Source organism: Salvelinus fontinalis, chromosome 7 (genome assembly GCF_029448725.1).
Source record: "Salvelinus fontinalis isolate EN_2023a chromosome 7, ASM2944872v1, whole genome shotgun sequence".
In the NCBI taxonomy this organism is placed as follows: domain Eukaryota; kingdom Metazoa; phylum Chordata; class Actinopteri; order Salmoniformes; family Salmonidae; genus Salvelinus; species Salvelinus fontinalis.
In genome coordinates, this window is record NC_074671.1 from 68,540,101 (window position 1) to 68,557,589 (window position 17,489).

Genomic DNA, 17,489 nt, shown 5'->3' on the forward strand with positions numbered 1-17,489 from the left:
GACTGACTGGTTGACTGACTGTACTTCCATATGAACACCCTTTAATTAAATATCATTAACCAGTCAGCCAGCCAGTAGTCAACCAATCAGTCAGTCAGTCAGCCAGCCAGCTAGACAGTCAGTCAGCTAGTCAACCAGTCAATCAGCTAGTCAGTCAATCAGTCAGCCAGCCAGCCAGTCAACCAGCCAGTCAGTCAACCAGTCAGTCAGTCAGCCAACCAGTCAGTCAGTCAGCCAGCCAGTCAACCAGCCAGTCAGCCAACCAGTCAGTCAGTCAGCCAGCCAACCAGCCAACCAGTCAGTCAGCCAGCCAGTCAACCAGCCAGTCAGTCAGCCAGCCAGTCAACCAGCCAGTCAGTCAACCAGTCAGTCAGTCAGCCAGCCAGTCAAACAGCCAGTCAGTCAGCCAGCCAGTCAACCAGCCAGTCAGTCAACCAGTCAGTCAGCCAGTCAGTCAGTCAGCCAGCCAGTCAACCAGCCAGTCAGTCAACCAGTCAGTCAACCAGTCAGTCAGCCAGTCAGTCAACCAGTCAGTCAACCAGTCAGTCAGCCAGTCAGTCAGCCAGTCAGTCAACCAGTCAGTCAACCAGCCAGTCAACCAGCCAGTCAGTCAGCCAGTCAGTCAACCAGTCAGTCAACCAGTCAGTCAGCCAGCCAGTCAGTCAACCAGTCAGTCAGCCAGCCAGTCAACCAGCCAGTCAGTCAACCAGTCAGTCAGTCAGTCAGCGAGCCAGTCAACCAGCCAGTCAGTCAGCTAGTCAACCAGTCAGTCAGCTAGTCAACCAGTCAGTCAGCTAGTCAACCAGTCAGTCAGCTAGTCAACCAGTCAGTCAGTCAGTCAGTCAACCAGTCAGTCAGCCAGTCAACCAGCCAGTCAGTCAGCCAACCAGTCAGTCAGCCAGCCAGTCAGTCAGCCAGTCAGAGAAAGCACAACATAACCAGGTGTTCTCCCACACCCACCAACATGCAAAGGTCAAGCTGATAATCATGATGTCTAGACAGACATCTCAGTGGAATCCAGTGAGACAAGTTATTATGTACAGAATGATACACCTTTGAAGTGCTACCAAGTTATTATGTACAGAATGATACACCTTTGAAGTGCTACCAAGTTATTACGTACAGAATGATACACCTTTGAAGTGCTACCAAGTTATGTCCTCAGGAAGGAACAAACACGTTTAACAGGGTATCGTAAAAGTAGCTTTAGTAACTTGAACTACACGGAACTAAAATACGAAGTAATATAAAAATAAACATGGACTCTGTACCGGTACTGCCTGAATATAGTCTGGCTATAGTTATTAATAAACTGCTGCTCTAACTATTTGGTACTTTGATTTCTTATTAGTATTTTTTAAACTGCATTGTTGGTTAGGGGCTCGTAAGTAATCATTTCACTGTCAGGTCTACTACACCTGTTGTATTCAGCAGTTCACTGTAAGGTCTACTACACCTGTTGTATTCAGCATTTCACTGTGATGTCTACTACACCTGTTGTATTCAGCATTTCACTGTGAGGTCTACTACACCTGTTGTATTCAGCATTTCACTGTAAGGTCTACTACACCTGTTGTATTCAGCATTTCACTGTGAGGTCTACACCTGTTGTATTCAGCATTTCACTGTGAGGTCTACTACACCTGTTGTATTCAGTATTTCACTGTGAGGTCTACTACACCTGTTGTATTCAGCATTTCACTGTAAGGTCTACTATACCTGTTGTATTCAGCATTTCACTGTGAGGTCTACTACACCTGTTGTATTCAGCATTTCACTGTGAGGTCTACTACACCTGTTGTATTCAGCATTTCACTGTAAGGTCTACTACACCTGTTGTATTCAGCAGTTCACTGTGAGGTCTACTACACCTGTTGTATTCAGCATTTCACTGTAAGGTCTACTACACCTGTTGTATTCAGCATTTCACTGTGAGGTCTACTACACCTGTTGTATTCAGCATTTCACTGTAAGGTCTACTACACCTGTTGTATTCAGCATTTCACTGTAAGGTCTACTACACCTGTTGTATTCAGCATTTCACTGTAAGGTCTACTACACCTGTTGTATTCAGCATTTCACTGTAAGGTCTACTACACCTGTTGTATTCAGCATTTCACTGTAAGGTCTACTACACCTGTTGTATTCAGCAGTTCACTGTGAGGTCTACTACACCTGTTGTATTCGGCATTTCACTGTGAGGTCTACTACACCTGTTGTATTCGGCATTTCACTGTAAGGTCTACTACACCTGTTGTATTCAACATTTCACTGTAAGGTCTACTACACCTGTTGTATTCAGCATTTCACTGTGAGGTCTACTACACCTGTTGTATTCAGCAGTTCACTGTAAGGTCTACTACACCTGTTGTATTCAGCATGTCACTGTAAGGTCTACTACACCTGTTGTATTCAGCATTTCACTGTGAGGTCTACTACACCTGTTGTATTCAGCATTTCACTGTGAGGTCTACTACACCTGTTGTATTCAGCATTTCACGGTAAGGTCTACTACACCTGTTGTATTCAGCATTTCACTGTAAGGTCTACTACACCTGTTGTATTCAGCATTTCACTGTGAGGTCTACTACACCTGTTGTATTCAGCATTTCACTGTGAGGTCTACACCTGTTGTATTCAGCATGTCACTGTAAGGTCTACTACACCTGTTGTATTCAGCAGTTCACTGTGAGGTCTACTACACCTGTTGTATTCAGCATTTCACTGTAAGGTCTACTACACCTGTTGTATTCAGCATTTCACTGTGAGGTCTACTACACCTGTTGTATTCAGCATTTCACTGTGAGGTCTACTACACCTGTTGTATTCAGCATTTCACTGTAAGGTCTACTACACCTGTTGTATTCAGCAGTTCACTGTAAGGTCTACTACACCTGTTGTATTCAGCATTTCACTGTGACGTCTACACCTGTGGTATTCAGCAGTTCACTGTAAGGTCTACTACACCTGTTGTATTCAGCAGTTCACTGTGAGGTCTACTACACCTGTTGTATTCAGCAGTTCACTGTGAGGTCTACAACACCTGTTGTATTCAGCATTTCACTGTGAGGTCTACTACACCTGTTGTATTCAGCATTTCACTGTGAGGTCTACTACACCTGTTGTATTCAGCATTTCACTGTAAGGTCTACTACACCTGTTGTATTCAGCATTTCACTGTGAGGTCTACTACACCTGTTGTATTCAGCATTTCATGGTAAGGTCTACTACACCTGTTGTATTCAGCATTTCACTGTAAGGTCTACTACACATGTTGTATTCAGCAGTTCACTGTAAGGTCTACTACACCTGTTGTATTCAGCATTTCACTGTAAGGTCTACTACACCTGTTGTATTCAGCATTTCACTGTAAGGTCTACTATACCTGTTGTATTCAGCAGTTCACTGTAAGGTCTACTACACCTGTTGTATTCAGCATTTCACTGTGAGGTCTACTACACCTGTTGTATTCAGCATTTCACTGTAAGGTCTACACCTGTTGTATTCAGCAGTTCACTGTAAGGTCTACTACACCTGTTGTATTCAGCATTTCACTGTAAGGTCTACTACACCTGTTGTATTCAGCAGTTCACTGTAAGGTCTACTACACCTGTTGTATTCAGCATTTCACTGTGAGGTCTACTACACCTGTTGTATTCAGCATTTCACTGTAAGGTCTACTACACCTGTTGTATTCAGCATTTTATTGTGAGGTCTACTACACCTGTTGTATTCAGCATTTCACTGTAAGGTCTACACCTGTTGTATTCAGCATTTCACTGTGAGGTCTACTACACCTGTTGTATTCAGCATTTCACTGTGAGGTCTACTACACCTGTTGTATTCAGCATTTCACTGTGAGGTCTACTACACCTGTTGTATTCAGCATTTCACTGTAAGGTCTACACCTGTTGTATTCAGCATTTCACTGTGAGGTCTACTACACCTGTTGTATTCAGCATTTCACTGTGAGGTCTACTACACCTGTTGTATTCAGCATTTCACTGTGAGGTCTACTACACCTGTTGTATTCAGTATTTCACTGTGAGGTCTACTACACCTGTTGTATTCAGCATTTCACTGTAAGGTCTACTACACCTGTTGTATTCGGCATTTCACTGTGAGGTCTACTACACCTGTTGTATTCAGCATTTCACTGTAAGGTCTACTACACCTGTTGTATTCAGCATTTCACTGTAAGGTCTACTACACCTGTTGTATTCAGCATTTCACTGTGAGGTCTACTACACCTGTTGTATTCAGCATTTTATTGTGAGGTCTACTACACCTGTTGTATTCAGCATTTCACTGTAAGGTCTACACTTGTTGTATTCAGCATTTCACTGTAAGGTCTACACTTGTTGTATTCAGCATTTCACTGTAAGGTCTACACCTGTTGTATTCAGCAGTTCACTGTAAGGTCTACTACACCTGTTGTATTCAGCATTTCACTGTAAGGTCTACTACACCTGTTGTATTCAGCATTTCACTGTGAGGTCTACTACACCTGTTGTATTCAGCATTTCACTGTAAGGTCTACTACACCTGTTGTATTCAGCATTTCACTGTAAGGTCTACTACACCTGTTGTATTCAGTATTTCACTGTGAGGTCTACTACACCTGTTGTATTCAGCATTTCACTGTGAGGTCTACTACACCTGTTGTATTCAACATTTCACTGTAAGGTCTACTACACCTGTTGTATTCAGCATTTCACTGTGAGGTCTACTACACCTGTTGTATTCAACATTTCCCTGTGAGGTCTACTACACCTGTTGTATTCAGCATTTCACTGTAAGGTCTACTACACCTGTTGTATTCAGCAGTTCACTGTAAGGTCTACTACACCTGTTGTATTCAGTATTTCACTGTGAGGTCTACTACACCTGTTGTATTCAGCATTTCACTGTGAGGTCTACTACACCTGTTGTATTCAGCATTTCACTGTGAGGTCTACTACACCTGTTGTATTCAGCATTTCACTGTGAGGTCTACTACACCTGTTGTATTCAGCATTTCACTGTAAGGTCTACTACACCTGTTGTATTCAGCATTTCACTGTAAGGTCTACTACACCTGTTGTATTCAGCATTTCACTGTGAGGTCTACTACACCTGTTGTATTCAGCATTTCACTGTGAGGTCTACTACACCTGTTGTATTCAGCATTTCACTGTGAGGTCTACTACACCTGTTGTATTCAGCATTACACTGTGAGGTCTACTACACCTGTTGTATTCAGCAGTTCACTGTAAGGTCTACTACACCTGTTGTATTCAGCAGTTCACTGTAAGGTGTACACTTCGCGGTCATCTCAGTGAATTGTTTTGTGTTTGATTGTTAGTGTATATCAATTCCCCATTACATATATCACCAGTACTACATTTACCCTTCATTCCTATCATCTACAATGTTTGATGGTCATTTCAGGTAATGTATTCAGTATATGATTAGTCTTTCATCGTTCTCATTGTTGTTGTGGACACATTGTTAGCAGAGTGCTACATTTATTCCTGATTATTATTTGACCCCTGCTGGTCATTTATGAACATTTTTGAACATCTTGGCCATGTTCTGTTATAATCTCCACCCGGCACAGCCAGAAGAGGACTGGCCCACCCCTCATAGCCTGGTTCCTCTCTAGGTTTCTTCCTTAGGTTTTGGGACTTTCTAGGGAGTTTTTTTCCTAGCCACCGTGCTTCTACACCTGCATTGCTTGCTGTTTTGGGGGGGTTTTAGGCTGGGTTTCTGTACAACACTTTGAGATATTAGCTGATGTACGAAGGGCTATATAAAATGAACATGATTTGATTGTTGTTGTGGACACATTGTTAGCAGAGTGCACAACCTTTAGGTTTATAATATTCCATTTACCAGTTGATTTAGTCATTCTTTTCTTTGGAGCGCTACTATCAATGTTGAGTAAGGACGAGCACGCATAGAAGTAGCTCTATATGCTGCCTAGCCTGCGCGCAAATGTAGGGCTTATAAATGTGCCCATCCGATAGTATTTCTGATGGGCTTTAACTCACCACGACTAGTGACCTGTAGAGCTCCTCAAAGTAAATGCTTTGTCACCTCAAAACAGCAAGCAATGTGATTTATAGGATATTTCTTTTTAAAATCAGGATATTTTCTACCTGCAGGCTGCAATGTTTAATGTGTTGGCTTTTTGGTAAGACTATTTCTACATATTGGCAACGGAAGTTACTTTTTAGCTTTGTATCATTTTTCATTTAGATTTGGATAGAATTGTGATTAACCTCATGACTGATTGAGATAAGACATTGTTATGAATTAAATTCAACTTTCACTAAAAATGTGCATATGAAAGCGATAACTGGCACGCAAATCAGTAGAAATGATAGCCTTAAGATAAAAATCCACATGAGAAAGGTTTCAGACTCCTCGTGTTGCTCATTACCGCCACCTTCAGGAGAGTCATGGCAGAATCTGAGAAAACCCCACCTCTGGTATGGATATATTTGTTTTCCCTAAATGATGCTTATGTAATAATAGCCTACTTACTAAGATGTCTAACATTTACAAACAAGTTATCTTATTTGTATATTTTTGAAATTATATGTTGATTCATTTAATTTGTATTAATTGTTTAAACTTGTTTTTAATTGTTAACGTAAAAACATTATTCAAGATGAACTAGTGTCAATGTTCATTAGTTACAGATCACAATGCTACAATAAAAAGGTGTGGAGGGGATCTGTCTCTTAATTCGTCTTTGTTTCTGTGTTGCTTTCCCAAATGAACAGGACCTTTTTTTGTCCAGCTGTAATCTCTGCCAGAGGTTTTATTTGATTGTCACGCTGTCTCAGGATATCACCCATTTAGCTGCTTATCATAATGCATTACCAATGCAGCCATACTGTCTGTCTACAGTATGCTGGCAGCTACTGGGCAAATGGGCACGTGCAATCAATGTGCCTTGGTGTATTATTATTTAGTGACTGCATAAAAGGAGAGTAATTGAAATGAATGGTGAAATATGCATAAAAGGAGAGTAATTGAAATGAATGGTGAAATATGCATAAAAGGAGAGTAATTGAAATGAATGGTGAAATATGCATAAAAGGAGAGTAATTGAAATGAATGGTGAAATATGCATAAAAGGAGAGTAATTGAAATGAATGGTGAAATATGCATAAAAGGAGAGTAATGGCCCATAATTCTGCACCTGTGGATAGTTGATCATCCTGATTTAGTGACTGCAAAGAACATTTATGGATCTACTGGGATTTTTAAAAGAGACTAACTTTCTGTTTTGTCTGCTCTTGCACTCAAAGAGATAAGTATAGATGTATTCATGTTTTTTGCACACAGTCGTGTTATTTTGATGAATATATTTGCAATTTTTGACGGTATAGTACATTTTTTTATTCATGTTTTTATGTGTTTAAAAGACAACTACATTTTCAAAATGCATTTACTGTTTTTCCAAAGTTGTGTGTGTTTTGTGTGTGACTCTGTTTTGAAAATCGACAACTTTGTTCCAGAGAACTGCTTGTAGGTGATTGAGAGAAACGAATACATACAGGCAGTTGCTTGTGAGACAGTCCATGTTACCAGTACACGGCTTGAGCACATTTCATAGTTTATTCTGTATAGTCTTCTACTGTATATATTTCCAATCATAACAAAAACATGTTTTAACTACTTTATTACTTAGCTATTTGTGTATATTTTTGATCGCGGCTATTGATTGCACTGTTGAGGAAAGTTTGCGAGTAAGCGTTTCACTGTACCCTGTATCCCGTGAAGAAAAATGTTTGAATAGAAGATGAACACAGCCGGTTCACAGCGCCTGTCGTAGTCAATATAACGGTGACCAATTTAACCAGCGCTATCTAGCCATCACTGACATTGAACTGAAGTTGCTCAAAGTGAATATACAATATAGACCAACGAAGCAACTCCGTTGACTCTGTCTGATTTCTGTTTACAACGGCAGGGGGTGCACCGTTCCTGGAGGTACTGCAATACCAGGTCGATGCGTGGAGTGGACGGAGCAAGCCCCTATTCCATCTCCCTGTTCCAAAAATCAATTTAATATATGGTCCCCAGATAGGGGACGTATCAGATATTAAACTGATAAGAACAGATACTACACTTGATCTTAGCCAAAAGGCCGAGAAGCGATACCCACAATGGTTTCGCGAGGAAGTGGCCGTTCTCCGACACGTCAAATTCGACAATGGACACACCAAAATGAGCTCCGTATGCTTTTCTTCCCCATAAAAAAAGACAAGGCTTTAAATAAAAGGTGGCATGGATTGGGAGTTGATCAAAATCAGGAATGACCACGTTCGACTGTTACAAAGTAACACATTTGTAGGTTCTAATGCCACGTGGTCTTCGCCCTCCAATCAGAAATGAGAGGAAGCTTTGTTAAATTAAAACCAGATCAACAGCTACATTGGAATAATAATATATTACGGGTGGGGAGGAACAATTTGGAGATAATAATATTGACATAACATTTGATCTTGTATCAAATATATCCGGTAGCGCTGCTGCCACAACTGAACTGAAGCAATTGTCCACTTGGTGGCGCCAGAGTTCCACCGACCGTCGCTTTTTCCTGGCTGTCCTGTGTGGTACAGCAAGCTGCATTTCAATGTGGAACCACTTGACTTCAATACATCGTCTACGAAAATAATGTAAACAATTAAAAATAGCCTGTCTTTTTTCTATCTCAAATTGACTGGCCATCTCGGCGGAAAAATATGATTTGACATTTGTTAGTTTAGATTTGTTTGTTTATCATATATTTTTCTTTGTAAAAGTAATATAAATACAACACATTTTATATGATCAGATATTTTTTATTTTTAAACACAACACATTGAATTATTAAACAATTACACATTGAACAATTACATTTGATTTATTTTATTTTTAACTAGTAAACCTACACATTCTGAACAATTATAGTTTTAAGCAGTGTATTGGTAGTTAACATGCTACCGAACTGATCAACTATTATAGGTACAAGCTAATAACAAGGGATATATGCTTTATTATTGAACAAGCAACTTCACTCCACTAATGATGTGTGCGCTAGGCATCTCTCTCCAGGTTGTTGTGCTGCTCGGCTGGCGAGCTGCTCAATGGTTTCCTCCAGATATTGCCACTGTTTTCACACACACTGCAGTACACACTGCCACCCACCATCAGCTGTGTGTCTCTGCCAGTTCCAGAAAGTCCACTCCTTGCATACGTACTGTACATATGATGAATCATAGATCGGCAAGGAAATCCTCTTCATCTTCACTGTCCAACTGCATTGTCACGGAGCTGGAACCAGCAGTAGAGGACGGAGTGGCCTTAAAGCTGTATGCTGCTGTGGTGCCAAACTGCTGCACAACTTCACCTGGTAGTTTATGCCGGTAACAGGCATCACCAGCCAGCTTCAGTCCATACCGCACCAGGAGTATGGAGCTGAGAGCGTGCAGTGACATTCTATTCCTTAACTTTGACTTTGACCACAGTCATTTGGCTGAGCAGCCGTTCAACCTCCTCATTTGAGTGTGGCAAGGAGAGGGCAGCGAGTGCAGCTTTGCACAGTTCTTCAAATGGATTTGACCCCGGAAGAGTCCGTGTAGTTATTGACTCCACTCCAAAACTTCACTGTATTTTCAGTTGAGTCCCACCTAAACAGATGGATGTTTCTCCATTGGGAAACAATTTTGATCAATTGTTTGGGGCTGGTATCCCAGTAGCTCAACGACTTTAATAATTTCGGTGGTGCCTTTATTGTACTTTAGCGTTTCCTTAACACCTGAACGAGGCCATGTGTCGCAAAGCTTCTAGGTTGTCTGGGAGCCTTGCTTGGAGCTCCTTGCTTAAAGCAACAATGTAGTTCAAATCAAATCAAATTTTATAACATTTTACAGTATATACATATGAGATGAGTAATGTAAGGGTATATAAACATAAAGTGGCATAGTTTAAAGTGGCTAGTGATACATGTATTACATTAAGATGGCAAGATGCAGTAGATGTTATAGAGTACAGTATATACATATGAGATGAGTAATGTAGGCTATGTAAACATAAAGTGGCATAGTTTAAAGTGGCTAGTGATTCAATGACCTTTTTGTCCTCTGGCGCAAGACTGAGTTGGTACACCGTGCTCTCTAAAAGGTACCCAAGGTATGGTGATGGACTGAGATGGCCATCCTTCAGGACATCCATTTTTTTTTTGCCATAGGGTTGACTACTCTGCTGATAATTGATGTTAAGAGGTGTACCAGATTGTCCAAAAGCTTGACCGGATCTGTTTGCTCCGCCTCAAATGACTTCACTGCAACTTGTACGTCGGACAGGATTGATTTCCAGAATGTCAGATAGACATAGTTGGTCTTGTCCCCACATTGTAGCCTGTACATTTAATATTTGCTGCTTTGGCAGCAGCTACTCTTCTTGGGGTCCAGCAAAATTAAGGCAGTTTATACAATTGTAAAACATTACAATACATTCACAGATTTAACAACACACTGTGTGCCCTCAGGCCCCTACTCCACCACTACCACATATCTACAACACACTGTGTGCCCTCAGGCCCCTACTCCACCACTACCACATATCTACAACACACTGTGTGCCCTCAGGCCCCTACTCCACCACTACCACATATCTACAACACACTGTGTGCCCTCAGGCCCCTACTCCACCACTACCACATATATACAGCACACTGTGAGCCCTCAGGCCCCTACTCCACCACTACCACATATCTACAACACACTGTGTGCCCTCAGGCCCCTACTCCACTACTACCACATATATACAACACACTGTGTGCCCTCAGGCCCCTACTCCACCACTACCACATATCTACAACACACTGTGTGCCCTCAGGCCCCTACTCCACCACTACCACATATCTACAACACACTGTGTGCCCTCAGGCCCCTACTCCACCACTACCACATATCTACAACACACTGTGTGCCCTCAGGCCCCTACTCCACCACTACCACATATCTACAACACACTGTGTGCCCTCAGGCCCCTACTCCACCACTACCACATATCTACAACACACTGTGTGCCCTCAGGCCCCTACTCCACCACTACCACATATCTACAACACACTGTGTGCCCTCAGGCTCCTACTCCACCACTACCACATATCTACAACACACTGTGTGCCCTCAGGCCCCTACTCCACCACTACCACATATCTACAACACACTGTGTGCCCTCAGGCCCCTACTCCACCACTACCACATATCTACAACACACTGTGTGCCCTCAGGCCCCTACTCCACCACTACCACATATCTACAACACACTGTGTGCCCTCAGGCCCCTACTCCACCACTACCACATATCTACAACACACTGTGTGCCCTCAGGCCCCTACTCCACCACTACCACATATATACAGCACACTGTGAGCCCTCAGGCCCCTACTCCACCACTACCACATATCTACAACACACTGTGTGCCCTCAGGCCCCTACTCCACTACTACCACATATCTACAACACACTGTGTGCCCTCAGGCCCCTACTCCACCACTACCACATATCTACAACACACTGTGTGCCCTCAGGCCCCTACTCCACCACTACCACATATCTACAACACACTGTGTGCCCTCAGGCCCCTACTCCACCACTACCACATATCTACAACACACTGTGTGCCCTCAGGCCCCTACTCCACCACTACCACATATCTACAACACACTGTGTGCCCTCAGGCCCCTACTCCACCACTACCACATATATACAACACACTGTGTGCCCTCAGGCCCCTACTCCACCACTACCACATATATACAACACACTGTGTGCCCTCAGGCCCCTACTCCACCACTACCACATATATACAACACACTGTGTGCCCTCAGGCCCCTACTCCACCACTACCACATATCTACAACACACTGTGTGCCCTCAGGCCCCTACTCCACCACTACCACATATCTACAACACACTGTGTGCCCTCAGGCCCCTTCTCCACTACTACCACATATCTACAACACACTGTGTGCCCTCAGGCCCCTACTCCACCACTACCACATATCTACAACACACTGTGTGCCCTCAGGCTCCTACTCCACCACTACCACATATCTACAACACACTGTGTGCCCTCAGGCCCCTACTCCACTACTACCACATATCTACAACACACTGTGTGCCCTCAGGCCCCTACTCCACCACTACCACATATCTACAACACACTGTGTGCCCTCAGGCCCCTACTCCACCACTACCACATATCTACAACACACTGTGTGCCCTCAGGCCCCTACTCCACCACTACCACATATCTACAACACACTGTGTGCCCTCAGGCCCCTACTCCACCACTACTACATATCTACAACACACTGTGTGCCCTCAGGCCCCTACTCCACCACTACCACATATCTACAACACACTGTGTGCCCTCAGGCTCCTACTCCACCACTACCACATATCTACAACACACTGTGAGCCCTCAGGCCCCTATTCCACCACTACCACATATCTACAACACACTGTGTGCCCTCAGGCCCCTACTCCACCACTACCACATATCTACAACACACTGTGTGCCCTCAGGCCCCTACTCCACCACTACCACATATCTACAACACACTGTGTGCCCTCAGGCCCCTACTCCACCACTACAACATATCTACAACACACTGTGAGCCCTCAGGCCCCTACTCCACCACTACCAGGGTGGGTATAATTTGTGGAATGTTCCAACAGGAATCTGTTCCAAAAACTTCATAAATAACAAGGTGGCCAACAAACAAACAAAGTTGTATAGTGGCAGAATAAGATACCGGGTAGGGAGAGGACTATTCCATCAAGTTTTTTCACTCACCACGTTCATTCAGTTTATGGGGGCGGCAGGAGAGTAGCCTAGTGGTTAGAGCGTTGGACTAGGAACCGAAAGGAGAGTTTACTGTCTAGCCAGACAACTAGATATTTGTAGTTGTCCACATCATTTAAGTCAGACCCGTCCTGTAAGGTCTACACCTGTTGTATTCGGGAGCATGTGACAAATACAATTTGATTTTGATATAAAAGTAACATGTAAAGTGTTGGTTCCATGTTTTCATGAGCTGAAATAAAAGATCCCAGAAATGTTCCATATGCACACAGGTGCACCTTGTGCTGGGGACAATAAAAGGCCACTAAAAATGTGCAGTTGTGGTCACACAACACAATGCCACAGATGTCAGAAGTTTTGAGGGAGCGTGCAATTATAGCATGCTGAGTGCAGGAATGTTCACCAGAGCTGTTGCCAGAGAATTTCATTTTAATTGCTCTACCACAAGCTGCCTACGTCGTCATTTTAGAGAATTTGGAAGTACGTCAAACCGGCCTCACAACTGCAGACCGCGTGTATGGCTTGGTGTAGGCGAGCGGTTTGCTGATGTCAACGTTGTGAACAGAGTGCCCCATGGCGGCGGTGGGGTTACGGTACGGGGCCAGGCGTGAGCTACGGACAACGAAAACACAATTATATTTTACCGATGGCAATTTGAATGCGCAGGAGATACCCGTAACGAGATCCCGAGGCCCGTTGTCGTGCCATACATCCTCCGTCATCACCTCATGTTTCAGCATGATAATACACGGCCCCGTGTCGCAAGGATCTGTACACACTTCCTGGAAGCTGAAAACGACCCAAGTCTTACATGGCCTGGCGTACTCAACCAGACACGTCACTCATTGAGCATGTTAGGTGATCCAGTTACTGCCCCAAAAAAATCCAGCGATTTCAGCCACACAACAACTGAAGATGAGTGAGATTCAACATTCCACAATCAACAGCCTGATCAACTCTATGCACAGGAGAAGCATGAGGCAAATGTTGGTCTCACCAGACAGGTGTAAACCTTACAGTGAAATGCTTACTTACAGGCTCTAACCAATAGTGCAAAAAAGGTGTTAGGTGAACAAAGTAGAGAAATAAAACAACAGTAAAAAGACAGGCTATATACAGTAGAGAGGCTATATACAGTAGAGGCTATATACAGTAGAGAGGCTATATACAGTAGAGAGGCTATATACAGTAGAGGGGCTATATACAGTAGAGGGGCTATATACAGTAGAGAGGCTATATACAGTAGAGAGGCTATATACAGTAGAGAGGTTATATACAGTAGAGAGGCTATATACAGTAGAGAGGTTATATACAGTAGAGAGACTATATACAGTAGAGAGACTATATACAGTAGAGAGACTATATACAGTAGAGAGGCTATATACAGTAGAGAGGCTATATACAGTAGAGAGGTTATATACAGTAGAGAGACTATATACAGTAGAGAGGCTATATACAGTAGAGAGGCTATATACAGTAGAGAGGCTATATACAGTAGAGAGGCTATATACAGTAGAGAGGCTATATACAGTAGAGGCTATATACAGTAGAGGCTATATACAGTAGAGGCTATATACAGTAGAGAGGCTATATACAGTAGAGAGGTTATATACAGTAGAGAGGTTATATACAGTAGAGAGGCTATATACAGTAGAGAGGCTATATACAGTAGAGAGGCTATATACAGTAGAGAGGCTATATACAGTAGAGAGGCTATATACATTAGAGAGGCTATATACATTAGAGAGGCTATATACAGTAGAGAGGCTATATACATTAGAGAGGCTATATACAGTAGAGAGGCTATATACAGTAGAGAGGCTATATACAGTAGAGAGGCTATATACAGTAGAGAGGTTATATACAGTAGAGAGGCTATATACAGTAGAGAGGCTATATACAGTAGAGAGGCTATATACAGTAGAGAGGTTATATACAGTAGAGAGGCTATATACAGTAGAGAGGTTATATACAGTAGAGAGGCTATATACAGTAGAGAGGCTATATACAGTAGAGAGGTTATATACAGTAGAGAGGCTATATACAGTAGAGAGGCTATATACAGTAGAGAGGTTATATACAGTAGAGAGGCTATATACAGTAGAGAGGCTATATACAGTAGAGAGGCTATATACAGTAGAGAGGCTATATACAGTAGAGAGGCTATATACAGTAGAGGCTATATACAGTAGAGGCTATATACAGTAGAGGCTATATACAGTAGAGGCTATATACAGTAGAGGCTATATACAGTAGAGAGGCTATATACAGTAGAGAGGCTATATACAGTAGAGAGGCTATATACAGTAGAGAGGTTATATACAGTAGAGAGGCTATATACAGTAGAGAGGCTATATACAGTAGAGAGGCTATATACAGTAGAGAGGCTATATACAGTAGAGAGGCTATATACATTAGAGAGGCTATATACATTAGAGAGGCTATATACATTAGAGAGGCTATATACAGTAGAGAGGCTATATACATTAGAGAGGCTATATACAGTAGAGAGGCTATATACAGTAGAGAGGCTATATACAGTAGAGAGGCTATATACAGTAGAGAGGTTATATACAGTAGAGAGGCTATATACAGTAGAGAGGCTATATACAGTAGAGAGGTTATATACAGTAGAGAGACTATATACATTAGAGAGACTATATACAGTAGAGAGGCTATATACAGTAGAGAGACTATATACAGTAGAGAGACTATATACAGTAGAGAGACTATATACAGTAGAGAGGTTATATACAGTAGAGAGGCTATATACAGTAGAGAGGCTATATACAGTAGAGAGGCTATATACAGTAGAGAGGCTATATACAGTAGAGAGGCTATATACAGTAGAGGCTATATACAGTAGAGGCTATATACAGTAGAGGCTATATACAGTAGAGGCTATATACAGTAGAGGCTATATACAGTAGAGAGGTTATATACAGTAGAGAGGCTATATACAGTAGAGAGGCTATATACAGTAGAGAGGCTATATACAGTAGAGAGGCTATATACAGTAGAGAGGCTATATACAGTAGAGAGGCTATATACAGTAGAGAGGCTATATACAGTAGAGAGGCTATATACAGTAGAGAGGCTATATACAGTAGAGAGGCTATATACAGTAGAGAGGCTATATACAGTAGAGAGGTTATATACAGTAGAGAGGCTATATACAGTAGAGAGGCTATATACAGTAGAGAGGCTATATACAGTAGCGAGGTTATATACAGTAGAGAGGTTATATACAGTAGAGAGGCTATATACAGTAGAGAGGCTATATACAGTAGAGAGGTTATATACAGTAGAGAGGCTATATACAGTAGAGAGGCTATATACAGTAGAGAGGTTATATACAGTAGAGAGGTTATATACAGTAGAGAGGTTATATACAGTAGAGAGGCTATATACAGTAGAGAGGCTATATACAGTAGAGAGGCTATATACAGTAGAGAGGCTATATACAGTAGAGAGGCTATATACAGTAGAGAGGCTATATACAGTAGAGAGGCAATATACAGTAGAGGCTATATACAGTAGAGAGGCTATATACATTAGAGAGGTTATATACAGTAGAGAGGTTATATACAGTAGAGAGGTTATATACAGTAGAGAGGCTATATACAGTAGAGAGGCTATATACAGTAGAGAGGCTATATACAGTAGAGAGGCTATATACAGTAGACAGGCTATATACAGTAGAGGGGCTATATACAGTAGCGGGGCTATATACAGTAGAGAGGCTATATACAGTAGAGAGGCTATATACAGTAGAGTATATGTTGAGCATATCTCTACTCCCAGTCATGTGAAATCCACAGCTGAGGTCAGAATACATTTATTACAAATGACTGATGTCCTGATATGAACTGTTCTAGTAGCTGGTAGTATCTGGTCTGTATCTCTCTTACTGTTCTAGTAGCTGGTAGTATCTGGTCTGTATCTCTCTTACTGTTCTAGTAGCTGGTAGTATCTGGTCTGTATCTCTCTTCCTGTTCTAGTAGCTGGTAGTATCTGGTCTGTATCTCTTACTGTTCTAGTAGCTGGTAGTATCTGGTCTGTATCTCTCTTACTGTTCTAGTAGCTGGTAGTATCTGGTCTGTATATCTCTTACTGTTCTAGTAGCTGGTAGTATCTGGTCTGTATCTCTCTTACTGTTCTAGTAGCTGGTCGTATCTGGTCTGTATATCTCTTACTGTTCTAGTAGCTGGTAGTATCTGGTCTGTATCTCTTACTGTTCTAGTAGCTGGTAGTATCTGGTCTGTATCTCTCTTACTGTTATAGTAGCTGGTAGTATCTGGTCTGTATCTCTCTTACTGTTCTAGTAGCTGGTAGTATCTGGTCTGTATCTCTTACTGTTCTAGTAGCTGGTAGTATCTGGTCTGTATATCTCTTACTGTTCTAGTAGCTGGTAGTATCTGGTCTGTATCTCTCTTACTGTTCTAGTAGCTGGTAGTATCTGGTCTGTATCTCTCTTACTGTTCTAGTAGCTGGTAGTATCTGGTCTGTATCTCTCTTACTGTTCTAGTAGCTGGTAGTATCTGGTCTGTATCTCTTACTGTTCTAGTAGCTGGTAGTATCTGGTCTGTATCTCTCTTACTGTTCTAGTAGCTGGTAGTATCTGGTCTGTA

At 42.2% G+C, this 17,489-nt stretch overlaps 1 protein-coding gene and 1 non-coding gene across 2 annotated transcripts in view; both read right to left on the minus strand.

The window, feature by feature from the left end:
* Positions 1 to 17,489, minus strand: part of LOC129860035 (progesterone-induced-blocking factor 1-like) — a 172,523-nt gene that overhangs the window by 101,131 nt on the left and 53,903 nt on the right. The window lies entirely within an intron of this gene.
* On the minus strand, positions 7,965 to 8,155 carry LOC129860229 (U2 spliceosomal RNA). Its single transcript, XR_008760327.1, has one exon. It is a non-coding gene; the product is annotated as a U2 spliceosomal RNA (small nuclear RNA).